The sequence below is a fragment of the Pinus tabuliformis genome, chromosome 1_1 (genome assembly GCF_031772625.1).
Source record: "Pinus tabuliformis cultivar Carrire ecotype Pingquan chromosome 1_1, CPIR1, whole genome shotgun sequence".
Classification (NCBI taxonomy): Eukaryota; Viridiplantae; Streptophyta; class Pinopsida; order Pinales; family Pinaceae; genus Pinus; species Pinus tabuliformis.
The window spans coordinates 701,918,401-701,934,092 of record NC_142297.1 but is presented as its reverse complement, the minus strand read 5'-3'; positions in this window follow the sequence as shown (position 1 = coordinate 701,934,092).

Below are 15,692 nucleotides of genomic sequence, written 5' to 3'. Positions count from 1 at the left end.
TCTTGCACAAGTCTTTCAGCTTCCCTCATTAGGGGATTTTTGAGGTCTAAAATGGGCCTCTTAAGAAAAATGTACAAGCAAAATAAACTTTATAAGAACCAATAGGATTCAAGATGATGATGTCAACCATGGGGGATGATTCACCATTTTTGGGGTAAAAAAGTAAAAAGATTAAAAAATAATAAAATAATAAAACTACTTTTTCAACTCGTATTTTCAACTTATCTCCCTAAGGTTTTACTCAAATTTCGAGAGGGAGTACTCGTTGGATGCAAAATTTAGTTCCTCGTCTAAGGAGTAACCATGTTGCATACTTTCGATGGACCTTGCTATAGTAAAAATGAGAAAAACATGAAAAACTGATTACAATCACGGTTTTCAGGTATTTCTCATTTTTCGTTTAATAGGGTCCATCGAAAGTATGCAACATGGGTATTCCTTGGATGAGGAATCAAATTTTGCATCCAACGAGTGTTTCTGCTCGAAATTTGAGTAAACTCATATGGAGATAAGTTGAAAATATACTTTTTTCTTTTTTCCCTCTAAAATTTGATGATGTAATCTAATCTTATTTTATTATTTCCACTATTATTTTATAATTTCCGTAGGAGACCCATTTTAGACCTCAAAATTCCCCTAATGGGTTCTTTTCCTTCCTTCTCTGGATGGTTCTGCTTAAGTGGTTGTCTCCACTCTCTTCTCCTCAACTTATGGTCGCTCCACAACTTCCTGAGGCTCCTCCTTTGGAGCTAAAAGCTCCTCTTCTGGTGGGATCTGAAGCTCCCTTTCAAGAGAGCATCGCATCGCTTTCTCCTCATCAAATTTTACATCCCTTCGCACAACTGTCATTCTAAGGGATGGAAAGTACACACAGTAGTTGTGCAGATTTTTTGTATAACTCAAAAATACCCCCAATTTTGCTCTTGGCTCAAGTTTCTTCCTTGATTCTTTAGAGACGTGGCACTAAATATAGGCTCCAAAAATCCTGAATTACAACACATCTGGCTTTCTCCTCGAGAAAGCCTCCTCTGGTGTAATCATGCCCAAAATATGATGAGGACTCTGGTTCTACAAATAGACTGCTATGTTACATGCTTCAGCCCACAAATGCATAGGTAGGCCTTGGCCATGAAACATCGCCCTCGTTGATCCCACAATGCTACGGTTCTTTCTCTCAGCCACCCCATTCTGTTGTGGGTTATGGGTTGTTGTTAACTCTTATCGAATGCCTTCTTTCGCACAGAATTTTTTAAATTCATTTGATAGTACTCACCTCCATTATCACTCCTAAAATCCTTCACCCTCTTGTCAGTTTCTTTCTCAACTAGTGCCTTGAATTCTATGAACTTGGAGAATGTCTCATCTTTCTTTCACAAGAAGAAGATCCAGCACTTATGTGAGAGTTGGTGAAGTCTAATAAGAAACTACGAAGGAAGCAGCGTCGTAGGGATAAACATGCTAAGAAGGTTGATAAGCCTCCTCCGTAAGTAGCTTGGTTGCTAGATGCGGCTTAGTTATATATGAGCATGTGGTTTCACAAGACAAAAGCTCGGTGAAGGCAGAATGACATATCTCGAATGACGTAATTACGTATATAATGAATGCCGACCAAGACAATGAGTAAGTGACTGCCCCTCCTCTCCTCTCCTTATCAGTCGAGCCCCCTAAAGGGACGGAGTCACTCACTATTCATATGGTGAGGGTCCTCTCCTTATCAGTCGAGCCTGCTTATGCATCCTGTTACACTAAAAAATGTCACCATGACTACTTACAGTTAGTATGGCTCAAATCAACAGTCATGCTACCCTCTTAGGCAAGTCTTATGCCTCTGTTATCCATCTCAAACTCAAAGAAGAGAGAAAGTCTTGTAAAAAATATGTTTATCTCTGGGGTCACAGGTTCTCTCTAGCCTTACCTGCGGGGACGCTCACCATGTTCACAAAAGCTACGTCCATGGACGCTCTGTATGTTAAGGGACAGGTGCGTCCTTCTGGAAAAGGAAAAATGCGCGAGTTTCATCTTAAAAAAGTTACTTGTGGTTACTTCTAGAACCTTCTAGAGGTCGGTTTGATGAAATGGATGCGCCTCCAGCTGGTTCATGTATCTCTATTAAGGGGGAACTTATCCCATCAATAAGGGAGCTATCCCACCCAAAGAGGGGGATTATCCCATTGATGGTGGACCTGAATAACCTCTTTACAGCACTATAAATAAAGACATTGAGCCAGAGGGAGGAGAGGTTAGAGCTATACATTTTCTTTGGGTAAACGCTGCAGGAATTAGGACTCCCATTTAGAACCTTGTGAGGAGAGATTGTCTTTGCTTGATTCTACTTGGAAGTGGGTGAGCTTTGTCAAAGTAGAGGAAAACCCTTGATGGACCCTAGGAGGAACTTGCACAACACCAAGGCCAGGTTGTAAGAGTTTCTTCATTTCGTTATTAATACAAACTGGTTTATTTTTCTCAATAGCTTGTGTTAATGAGTTATTTCATGTGTTCCTTGGTCTGCATGTTGAATATATGTTTTATTATATGAAATGCAAGTGCTTGGTAATTGTTTGATTGTTTGTGGTTGCAGGAATTGACATGAAGGAGGAGCTCATCCGGATCGGCAAGGACGGACTACAACAACAGCGTTTTGGAATAAGGTAAGCCTAAACACTCGTAGTTTTCATGTTGTAAAAGGTATATTTAGAGAAAGATCACTCCATTTTGTCTTGTTTGTCGCTAGAGAGTTTAGACTCCTAGGGAGGTCAGTTGTGTCCGCACAAACGACTTTTTCCGCCACGACAAATTGGCGACTCCGCTGGGGATAGATTCCATTGATGAGAAAAGTCTTTTCCTTTGTGTGAACTTTGCTTTGAGAAAATTGGTTTATTTTTCTGGTTTTGGCTCTGTGACTTTGTCTGTGGGTGGGTTAGCTTAGGATTAGATTCATTTTTGTTTTTCTTGAGTTTTTCAGAAGGACGCACCCTCTGAGTGCTGCACAGTGCGTCCCTGGACGCACTTTTGCTGTGTGCACAGAGCGGGTCCGCACCAGTGCTAACGGGTTGCCTGCGTCCCCTGCTAAAATTTGAGAAAAATCCATTTTTTGCATTTTTGCTCTTAGATTTTGCTTTTTCTTAGTTTTTACTGCCCAGATCCACTAGTTACCTGCCATAAATCTTCACCTAGGCTTGCTTCCTTGGCATTCCTGCTTTAAGCTTTCATCAATTGGGTGTTTTGAATCTCTTTTTTGAGAAATTCTTGATTTGATTTCCTTTGGTCATTACTTGGAGGTTTCTCTCAGTCCTTTCACAATTTTGCATCTTTTTGCTTTCGTTTTTGAGTGTTAATCGCCTTTGAGTGTTTTTATTTTTTGATCTTTGGAACTCTCACCCAATTTTCTCGACTTGCACTTGATTGGTTCTTAGATCACATTAGAATCGTCTTGTGTTTGAGAATTCTCTTGCATAGATCACATTTCAATAATTAGAATTCTCATTTTCGGAATATGAATGAAAAATGTGCATAGATTACCTTTGCATACTTTTCAAGTGAATTGTGCTTAGATTACAATTGCATAGTTTACATTCTGAAAAATCAATCGTAGATTTAGATCAGTTTTCTTTGATTTGAATTTACACAAAAATAAAAATAAAAATAAAAATGGTTTGGAATTGATTTGCATTAGTTTTTCTTGATGAAATTAGTGCATTAGAGAATTTGTTATATTTTCTCTTAGTGACCATTTTTTTGCATTGTTGGAAGTGAATGGAAACTCTCTCCTTATTTTACTTAGGATTCATCGAATTGAAACGATTACATTATCATATTCGATTGCATTCAGTTGAGTCGGGTCATAACACCATTGGTTTCATCTCCATTTACCCATTTGAGTAATAACAGCCTTAATAACACAACGCTTAATTAAAATTCATCTAGTAATTTTTACATTTCTAGGGCTTTGAAGCACCAACATAGCTTAGGCTAGTGTCTTGGAGTAGGTGAGTACTTAACTCTCCAAGACAGTAAAACCAAACAAGTAGCTGATCTTGTGATAGAATCAAATCCAATTGTTACATTTACACTCTGGGAAAGCTCCTCTTAAAGGAGAAGCACGAGCTCGTGTCCGAACCAGTGAGGGGATCCATCCTCCCTCGTTGGGAACGACGCCAGACAGTACGTATTACAAACGGTAAACCTCGGATTAACCATTTTCGAGGAGCCAGGGGTCACTTATCGGTAAACCTTGGATTACTGTCAAGGAGCCGGTAAGGGGATTGAGCTTGCTACTCTGCCCTTGCGTGCTGTCGGAGTTTAGACTGTTCCCCCAGGTGTACTTGTGGCCGTTGGTAACCTTAGTGACCATAATCTTTAGGATTCTACCCAAGGTGACGGTGGAGGGAAGGTCCCACTGTACCTGGAGCAGACGTCGGTTATACTCACTTGGATTTTCCGGGGGGTTCGCTTCACTTCGAGACGGTTAAAGTGGAGGAACTTGTGCCGGTCTATTCATTAAGCAGGTTGTCGGGGTAACTGTTCCACCCGCCATTTCTGTACTGAATTCTGCGAGGTTGGGCTTCATCACCAACTAGTGTTTTCGGTCCGGAGAGCTTACTGTTTGTGTGTGGTTTGACTCCTAGATTTGATAGTGCGTGTTAATTTGTTTGTTTTTACTTTTAGAGACCATAGGTGTGAATTGTGAATTTTAGTTGTTAAGTGTGAATTGTGAATTGTTAATTTTAGTTTTAAATTGTTAATAAAATTCACTGAAGTTGAATATAATGGCAAATGTTCCGGAATTTATCAACCTAGGAACCCCTCCTAATGAGAATCCTAGTACTTTTCCTTACTTTGGAAATGTTGGTCCTCCTTACATGGCTACTTTGTCATTACCTGGATTTACAATAGGATTACCGATATGGTTATTTTCAACTTCGTTGGCCCAAAGTACTCCAATTGTTCCACCTCAACCGGATGCTTCACCTCAACAGAGTTCACCATCTCAACATCACCAACCTTCTGTTGACCCTTTACCTTCTTCGCCTAATTTTTCTTCCTCCATTTCTTCCTCTTCGCCTGGTAAAAGCCTCGATGTTACTAACCAGGAGGCTAAGAAGAAGAAGAAAGGGAAGAAGAAGAAGAAGCAAGATAAGAAAGAAGTCAACCAACCAACCATGGTTGTAAGTGTTAGTTGTGTTGAGGAAAATTCCGACATACATCGTAAACCCAAATACCCTTGCAGGCTTTGTAAGGGTGACCACTTCCTTGTCAATTGTCCTGGTATTCCAAAGGTCTTGGAAGTATGGTCAGAAAAAACTCATCAACTTTCCGTTGATCCATCAACCAGTGATAGTCAGGTTCCTGGGAAAAAGGGTAAAGTTAGGTTTCCTTGTAAGTTATGCAAAGGGAGTCATCAAACTCACATTTGCCCTCACATGGATGAAGCCTCAACATTGTTGGAAAAACTTACTGTTCCACAGCAAGAATTTCCAACTGGTTACCGTAAACTTTCTCCCAACCTACCGTCAACTGACGGAGTGATTGATTTAATTTCAAGTACAGTCAATCACACTCTTCCATTGGAGAGTGAAACTCATGTCACCCAGGTTGATGATCCTTTAGTTGATCAAGTGGTCGATTCGATTTCACATTCGGTCGATCACACTCTCCCTTTCGAGAGTAAATTTCATGCCGCTCAGGTTCTTCTTGTTACATCAGATTCTTCTATGCTGGGGGGCATTTCACCTGTTTCTACAGAACCCCCTCCAAGTACTGAGGTCTTTTCCTTTGATTGGAATAGACTGACAGAACCTCATCTTCCTTCCTCCATCCCTTTCCAGATCATTGTCAAGGCTGGTGGTAGGGACGTACATCGTACTCAGGTAGATGAAGGTGCTTCTGTTAGTATTTTATCCTCAACTGTTTGGAAAGCTTTGGGTTCCCCTCAGCTTGCGCCTATTACGCAGAATCTAAAAGCTTTTAACAGAACCATTAGTGAACCTTTAGGGATCCTTCCTAAGTTTTCTATTACCTTGGAAGGTAAAACTGTCTGTATTGATCTTATGGTAGTTCGAGGTCCCTTGGATTTCAATTTACTCCTTGGGCGAGACTATGTTTATGCAATGAAAGTTGTCGTATCGACACTCTTTCGCGTGATGTCTTTCCCTCACAATGGCAGTATTGTGACTGTAGACCAGCTTTCATTCCCTAGTCTTGTTTCAACTACCAATCATATGACACCCCTAAATGTTCCTGATTCTAAAGTGGTATCTACCCTACCACGGGTTAATTATGTGGCAACTGGTCCCATGCTTTCAGTTACCGATGTAAGTGAGCCTTTCACTGTTGATTCAGATCCGGTAATTGACATGGAAAACTCTATGGGATTACTTGAACACGATGTTCTTATCCCTTTTGAGTCCCTTGACATGTGTTCCTTCCAGAGAAGTATTCTTCCTTCTGATGAAGACCTCTTGGAAGCCATGATCAAGGTGTGTCCATTGACATGTCTTTCTTCCAGTTGGAAGCCATGATCAAGGAAACGAGGATAGTTTTTTCCTGTATCAACCTCGTTAAAAAATGAAATAGGCTGTAACGAGGATAGTTTTTTCCTGTATCAACCTCGTTAAAAAATGAAATAGGTTGTAGCGAGGATAGTTTCTTCTAGTCTCAACCTCGTTAAAAAATGAAACTGGAAGTCATGAGCATAGTTCCTCATCTTGTGTCAAGCTCATTAAAAAATGAAACAAGGAGTTGCGAGGATAGTTTTGTTCCTGTGTCAACCTCGTTAAAAAATGAAACAGGGTGTACGAGGAAAGTTCCTTTTACTGAGTCAACCTCGTTAAAAAATGAATCAGGTATGAGGATAGTTCCTGTTACTGAGTCAACCTCGTTAAAAAATGAATCCGGTATGAGCATAGTTCCTTGTCTTGTGTCAAGCTCATTAAAAAATGAAACAAGGAGCACGAGGATAGTTTTTTCTTGTATCAACCTCGTTAAAAAATGAAACAGGTTAGTGTGAGGATAGTTTGTTCCCGTCTCAACCTCATTAAAAAATGAAACTGGACGTAACAAGGAAAGTTCCTTTTACTGTGTCGACCTCGTTAAAAAATGAATCAGTGAGTACGAGGATAGTTTTCTTGTATCAACCTCGTTAAAAAATGAAACAGGCTAGCATGAGGATAGTTCTTTTACTGAGTCAACCTCATTAAAAAATGAATCAGGTAGGTTTTAGGTTATATAGTTAGATTGTAGAAAGTAGGGTTTTGAGGATAGTTCCGGTTACTGAGTCAACCTCGTTAAAAAATGAATCAGGTATGAGGATAGTTCTTCTCTTGTGTCAACCTCCTCAAAAATGAAACAACTCCTTTTTCAAGTTAAATATTGAAAGTAAACCTTCATTTCATCCATCCGGTTGAATGCAATGAAGCCTGGGGGGCATGTACCTTGCTTTGCATCGTTATGCTGGGGGCATGCGAACTTTTTGAGCATAGTTCCTTGTCTTGTGTCAAGCTCTTTAAAAAATGAAACAAGGGTAGGTTAAGTAGGTAGATCATGAGCATAGTTCCTTGTCTTGTGTCAAGCTCATTAAAAAATGAAACAAGGATTTTATGAGCATAGTTCCTTGTCTTGTGTCAAGCTCATTAAAAAATGAATCAAGGTTTTCTAGAGTAAAGTTTTTGTTAGGTAGATGGTATAGAGTAGTTATGAGCATAGTTCCTTATCTTGTGTCAAGCTCGTTTAAAAAATGAAACAAAGGTTTTTGAGGATAGTTCTTTTCCTGTGTCAGCCTCACTAAAAAATGAAACAACTCCCACAAGTCTTTCCAAGATCTTGAAAGTAAAGCTTCATTCCATCCACCTCATTGAATGCAATGAAGCTTGGGGGGCATGTACCTCGTTTTGCGTCATTATGTCGGGGGCATGTGAACTTATAACAAGCATAGTTTTTCGTTTCAATCTTGCGTAAACATGAAACCGAATCCGAGCATAGTTCTTTTCCTGTTTCAAGCTCGTTAAAAAATGAAACAAATCCTCCTCTACTTGAGTCGAGAGTTTGACTAGACCTCATAGATGTTAGGTTGTATGTTTAGGTTAGTTATTTCAGTTTTTTGCATAATTTTCTTACAAGTTTTAGGTCGAGTCTTTCAATTGATCTCGTAACTCAACCTTCATTTCATCCAACTGGTTGAATGAAATGAAGCAGGGGGGCATGCACTCTATCAGTTACGCTTAGGGGGCATCAAGCACAGTTTTCTCTCTGTTTCAATCTTGTGTAAAAAATGAAACTAATTTGAAGCATAGTTTTTGTCTGTTTCAAGCTTTTATAAAAATGAAACCTATCTCGAGTCAATTTCGGTTATTTTCAAGGCTCGTTAAACTCATGAAAGACCCGAGATTATTTTGCTATCTTTCATTCTCGTAAAACAAATGAAAATGCCGAGTTCTTTCCGTATTTTCCTGCTCGTAAATTAAATTGAAAATCGGCCATATGAGTATATTTTTATCCCTTTTTCGAACTCATTAAAATTTACGAAAAAGTGAAAACCATGAGTACATTTTTATCATTTTTTCGAACTCGTTAAAACTTACGAAAAATTGAAACCTTGGAGTTCTCTTTTAAGCCCTTTTTTGACTCCTAAAATATGAAAAGATTGCCGAGCGTTTCTTTTACACTCGTTAAAACGGAATTAAAAAACGGTCCCCTTATAGCTCTTTTCTGACCGTAAAATCAGGAAAAGATTGCCGTGTTTTTGTCGTTTCAAACTCGATACGGAAATAAAATGACGTGTCCTTGATCGCTTTTTACTTTTCAGGTCATTGACACTAAATATGAAAGTACTCCTTGGTCGCAAGATCAAGCGGTTCCCCCAGGTATTATTTTATACTTTTTTGGGCTTGAGGGACACAAATTTACGAAAAAGTTCAACGTGGAGTTTCCTTAAGTTTTTCAGACTCTCTAAAATTGAAAAATGCCTAGTTTCTCCTATACTGGGCTCGTTAAACTTTTACAGTAAAGGACCTGTTCAATTACAAACAGGAACAAACCACTCCTTACTAGGGTTCGAATTTAAACTAGGTTGGACTCATCCGAAGGATGAGCTTATAATCAAGCATATGTTATCCTCCTCAAGCTTGTTAAAAATAAAGAGGTACTTGCCAGAAATGGTGGGGGAAAAGAGAGAAGAATGAGCCTATTTGTTACCTTTTATCTCAAAAGAAACTTTATTACCGCTCTTGAACACGACACTTTTCATTCACCTGGGTTGGGAAATCTTTTACCTCACAGTTGACCAAACCACTTTGAAAGTCTTTAACCGGGTTCGGGGATTAACTTTGAGTTATTCGTCACCAAGCCATCTGTCGTGTAGTTATGTGTTCAAGAGGTCTGCAAGCAAAACTTTCATCTGCAAAATACTTGTCATCCATTTGACCATCCCTGAGTCAGTCCTTACAGCAACATTTCTTCAACTTGAACAATGATTTCGTGTTGCAGGCTTGCCTGCAACGGGTCGCTTTCTATCGACATCGACACATTATCTAGAAAGATGACTTAGGAATCGACAGTACCTTGAAGTCTGCATGCATTAATGGCAGGTTTCTCGCCTTTGACGTCAGTTTACATCATTGACTTTCGATCAAAGGATTCCGTGAAGTGTTCGACATCAAAACATCTATTCACATTTCACGGGTTGTGCTTGGTACTTTGAAGACCATTGACATTACTGGTGGTCTCTCTCACGCTTGTTAACAGTTTACATCATCAACTGGTAATCAAGTGGTTTCTAACATGTTCGACATCAAATCATTTAATCACATGGTTAGAATCGTACCAATTCGGGAAGTAGAAGTGAAGACCCTGGATCTAGTTTCTACCATCCAGGCTGCGAGGAGTTTTGTATTCATTATCTATGTAGACTAATCATAAACAGATGGTTGCGTCCATACTGTGTCTACGAAAGTCTATAAAAAATGATGTACTGCAAGATCATTCCTGTATCAGAATAGTTAGTCCATTAGTTAAAGTTTTGAATCTGAGTATGGGAATGCCTACCTCAGTGATGATATAATCTTATACATGTATTTTGTGTTGAAAATTGCAGGTTCCAACCAGGTCATCCACAAGACAATCCTTGAAATGATAAAGCGCTTCACCCTTCCTAGAATTACAAAACCCTAATCTATTCCAGGCTTCGCACTTTAGGGGGCAATCTGTTACACTAAAAAATGTCACCATGACTACTTACAGTTAGTATGGCTCAAATCAACAGTCATGCTACCCTCTTAGGCAAGTCTTATGCCTCTGCTATCCATCTCAAACTCAAAGAAGAGAGAAAGTCTTGTAAAAAATATGTTTATCTCTGGGGTCGCAGGTTCTCTCTAGCCTTACCTGCGGGGACGCTCACCATGTTCACAAAAGCTGCGTCCATGGACGCTCTGTATGTTAAGGGACAGGTGCGTCCTTCTGGAAAAGGCAAAATGCGCGAGTTTCATCTTAAAAAAGTTACTTGTGGTTACTTCTAGAACCTTCTAGAGGTCGGTTTGATGAAATGGATGCGCCTCCAGTTGGTTCATGTATCTCTATTAAGGGGGAACTTATCCCATCAATAAGGGAGCTATCCCACCCAAAGAGGGGGATTATCCCATTGATGGTGGACCTGAATAACCTCTTTACAGCACTATAAATAAAGACATTGAGCCAGAGGGAGGATAGGTTAGAGCTATACATTTTCTTTGGGTAAACGCTGCAGGAATTAGGACTCCCATTTAGAACCTTGTGAGGAGAGATTGTCTTTGCTTGATTCTACTTGGAAGTGGGTGAGCTTTGTCAAAGTAGAGGAAAACCCTTGATGGACCCTGGGAGGAACTTGCACAACACCAAGGCCAGGTTGTAAGAGTTTCTTCGTTTCGTTATTAATACAAACTGGTTTATTTTTCTCAATAGCTTGTGTTAATGAGTTATTTCATGTGTTCCTTGGTCTGCATGTTGAATATATGTTTTATTATATGAAATGCAAGTGCTTGGTAATTGTTTGATTGTTTGTGGTTGCAGGAATTGACATGAAGGAGGAGCTCATCCGGATCGGCAAGGACGGACTACAACAACAGCGTTTTGGAATAAGGTAAGCCTAAACACTTGTAGTTTTCATGTTGTAAAAGGTATATTTAGAGAAAGATCACTCCATTTTGTCTTGTTTGTCGCTAGAGAGTTTAGACTCCTAGGGAGGTCAGTTGTGTCCGCACAAACGACTTTTTCCGCCACGACACATCCTTATCAGTCGAGTCACTAACGTACCTAATTGATAGCCCGGTGAAATGGTGGTAGTTATATATGAGCATATGGTAGTTTAGGTAGAGATAGAGATGTGCACCTCGGCGAGATGGCGTAATGACATATATAATTCATGCATAATGACATAGAGAATATATGCTTTGGCGAAGGTTTGAACATCTTTCCCTCCTCTCCCTTTTGGTCGATCACCTAAAGGTCCTATTATAGCATTTTCAGGAGGCGGAGGTTTTGAAGCGTAATGACATATATTGGGACTTGGGAGCACTTGAACCTCATCAATAAAATTGAAAAAATATTTATTTCTGGCAATGGAGGCTATCGAGAAAGGCCCACAAACATCATAGTGGATCCTTTCAAAGACTGCATGTGCTTGTTGTCTTGATCATGGAAAGTGGATTTTGTGTACTTTCCCAAAGCACATCCTTTGCATACATCATGTTCCTCAAGTGCTCCTTTGGGGTGGTCAGCAGTTATTTGGTGCATAATCTTCAAGGTGCCATGATGCAAATGACCAAGTCTTATGTGCCAAATTTCACCAACATTGTGGCTATGCACTTTCTCCACCTTTGTGTTTAATGTAGCACAGTATTCCACATCTAACTTATACAAGTTCTTCACACGAACCCCAATATGATTCACCTATCTTGTGGTTGTGTTGCAAACATTCTTTTCCTTTGTTGAAGATCACATCATGACCACGGTTTTCCAAAACTGCAATAGAGATGATATTTTTCTTTAGGCCCGGAACGAGCATCACATCCTTGAGCCTAAGGGGGGAGCCTAACTCCCTCTGAAAGGTGACTATACCAACCCCAGTCACACTATACCTTTCGTCATCCCCCATCTCGATGTGCATCTACAAATATTTCTCCTCCAAGTCACTGAAAATGTCTCTACATTCCATCATGTGGAACGAGGCACCAGAGTCCAAGTACTACATACTCACCATCATTGCGCTGGTCATGCATTCAATAAGAGTAAATTCAAGCTCGAACTATGAAGCCAAGGCTTCACCTGCTGCTCCCCTTGAGGTATTCTTGCTTGCCTTTTTATGTGGAAACTTCGTGGCATATTGCTTGAATTCATGACAATGGAAGCATTTAATTTTGGACAAATCTTTTTTCTTTCCCCCTTGACTGGATTTTGGTTTTGATTGAAATTTATTCCATTTTCCCTTCTATTCCTTTCCAACCAGTGTAAAGTTTTCTTCATCCTCACCATTGGATGAAGTCTCATCTCTGGTATTCCACCTTATTTACTCCTCTACCAAATCGGACAATAAGCGTTCCTAATTCAGTAATTTCTCCCTCCCATTCACCAAATATTGGTATTTATGTCAGCTCTTGGGAAGGCCCAGAAGGGCTAGGCTTACAAAATCATCATTCGAAACAGTGACACCAACTCCTCCAAGCTCATCACAAACTTGTGTGAACCTGCTCAAGCACTGTGGCATAGTGTTATTCTTCTGCATCTTGATATTTCGAAGTTTATCCTTGAGTGCCAGCTTCCTGTGGTCACTACTATTTTGGAACAATTTTTTCAATGCCTCCCACATTGCATAAGGAGTTTCTTTCTCATGGAAATTGGTGACAATGTGGTTTCATACTCCCTCCAATATTATTCTCCTCAACTTGGCTACATATTTCTTCCACTGAGCAAGGTTTTGGGCTTCAAATTCTAGTGGCTTTGCAACATTTGCCTTGATGTACTCTAGAAATACATTGTCATCCAATACCACCTCCGTGCGATCCTTCCATGCAACAAAATTAGAGGTGCCTTCCAAGGCAGACTCTAGCCTTAGTCCATTGAAGGACATTTTCTCAACTCTAAACAGATCATGTTGCACTGAACTCCAAATTTCAACCTCCTGAGAAACAATTTCAAAATTCTTGATCTAATGTGAATCAGCTCTGATACCATGCAGAAATTATGGTGTAGATTTGCAAATTCTTATGAATTTTTAATCAAAATCACTAGAAATGGACCTACTCTACTGCTTTGCAGACATTAATTCACAATTTAAAACAAAAATCTCAGACATGCAATAAGAAATCACACACATGCAAATAGTATTTTTCCTGGGGAAAGAAATATGCTAAAAAACCCAATGTTTGTTTGCATTAATCTGATGAATATAGATGTATTACAATTGCTTTGTTCAATTGAGCACAACTTGCAAGTGTGTAACCTATCTCTTTACTCACTGAGAGCATCTGACACAGACTTAGTCAATTTTTTCCTCTGCTTGAGCCCCTAATTCCTTGTGCAATTCCTTGAGAAATTATGCCCCTATTATTTAGGAATTTCTCCAAAATGGATTGTGCAATTCCCAAGGTTGACCACCGAACTACATGAAACACTTGTACACTCAACGCTAGTCTACATCCGATGTTACACTGCCTTGGAATATCCACCACAACTGGGGAACTCAAATTCTCGGCATGCACTAGATATTTTAGGTTGATTGATCAGTTAACTGGATGATCATTGAGTTTGACTAAAGTTCCACTGCACAGCTGACCCTCCACTAGTTCCTCCAACAGTTGGAACTAGTTTAACTGAAAAAAGCTTGAGATAACTGACTTTAATTGCTACAAATTAGCAATCACACATGCTTAACTGAACTCTAACTCCTCCAACTCGAATTTACTGAGTAAACTAGGTGACAAAAGCCATGGCACACAAGTTAACTGCATCCAAGTTGTTTTCTAATGTGGAAATTCGAATTTTCTCAATTTAATCAAGGAAAAATCAAATTGAGAACTTCTTGCTACATTTTTCAACAAGCGTGTAGCATCCTGTTTCATTGCATTTGTCCTTTCTAGATTTTCTTGTTGGATTTCTTGTTCAGGTCTCATTACCCCTAGTGGACTGATGGAGGCTATCATGAAATCCTTAACCAGTGATTCCAATACACTATGAAGAGGATGATATATGTTCAATATTCTAACCACATCTCTTCCCAGCAATTCATGTGATTGTAAAATCATTCTAGTATATGCCTTCTCTTGCTCTTCACCCATTCTATATTTTCTTACTAAATTGGTTGGTGCATTAGGGTATTCAATGCTCCATCCATGTATGTGATCTATTACTATTAAGGCTTGTTCTACCAATGACCCTTTTCTTTTGAGTTATTTTTGAATTCCTGCTAGTGAAATTATTACCTTATGGAAGATGATCATTTCTCCATAAACTTGTTTCATTGATTTGTCCACCACTATTATTTCCTTCAACATCATTTCTTGGAAGTCTCCTTTGTGGGAACCTGTGGTTGACAAATTTTGGATCTCTGCACTCAACCTATGATTCTCTTGTTGTACAGTGGCCAATTTCTCTTTCAACTCTTTCACTTCATTTACCAAATGTTCCATGTTCTTCTCAGCAACAGCAGAGAATGTGGATCTTGTGGAAGCTATTGCTACGAGATTTATTGTGGTGTCCATCAATGTCTCCCCATAATGATTGATATTGGTTTACTTGGTTGTCTTTCTAGGCACTTCCACCTCTCTTGAGATTTATTTTTCTTTTAATTGATCAAATACGAAACTCAAGAGGTCCAATGCCCGACCTTCTTCTTCAAATATGAATCCCATTTTTCCAAGTGGGAAATGCCCTCCAATGATAGGTGTGGGAGAAGCGACATCTAGATTAGGTAGTATGATTTATATTTCCTCTTGTGTTAGCTCCTTCATCCTAGCTTCTTCTACTTCCTTTTCTATTAATTCTTTGGTGATCCTCTCTTCTTTACGTTTCCTAGCCATTTCTTCTTCCTTTTTTCTCTTCATTTCCTCCTCTTGTATTCTCTTTGCTTCCTCTTCTCTTTTCTTCCTTGTTCCCTCTAGCTTTTGTTTTCTTGTTGCCTCTCAATTCTACTTTTCTTCTTCTTCTTTCCTATTGGTTGCCTCCTCTTCTGCTTGCTTTTTGTCTTCTTGTTCAGATTTTTGTTTCTTTAGTCTTTCATTCTTTACAACTTCTTGTTCTTGCTTCATTTTCAATGTGCCTTTCTTTTCTTCGTCATCTATACTTTATGGAGATCCTTCTTATATTATCTATGGGTTGTCAGTAGGCTGAGAGGGATCAATTCCTTGGGCTACCTCAACCGGTTCAGTAGTATTGAAGAATTTTTTTCACTTTGTCTTCATTTGCCTCAATACTCGGAGTATATGAACAACCATACTTGATTGATTTGTAGTGTTGGGTGGAAATACCTTTTGAATCATACCTATGGAAGTCGAGTTCACCAAACCTGAAACATTATTAGTCTTTTGCTTCTTCCTCTACCTCTTTGAAATGTTTCATACAATAACCTCTTATACACAAAGGGAAGGTAGGCCATGGAGCTTTCTTTGCCTTTATTATTATGTTGGTCAATCTTGTTGTAATATGATATGCCACCTCTTGTAATACTATTT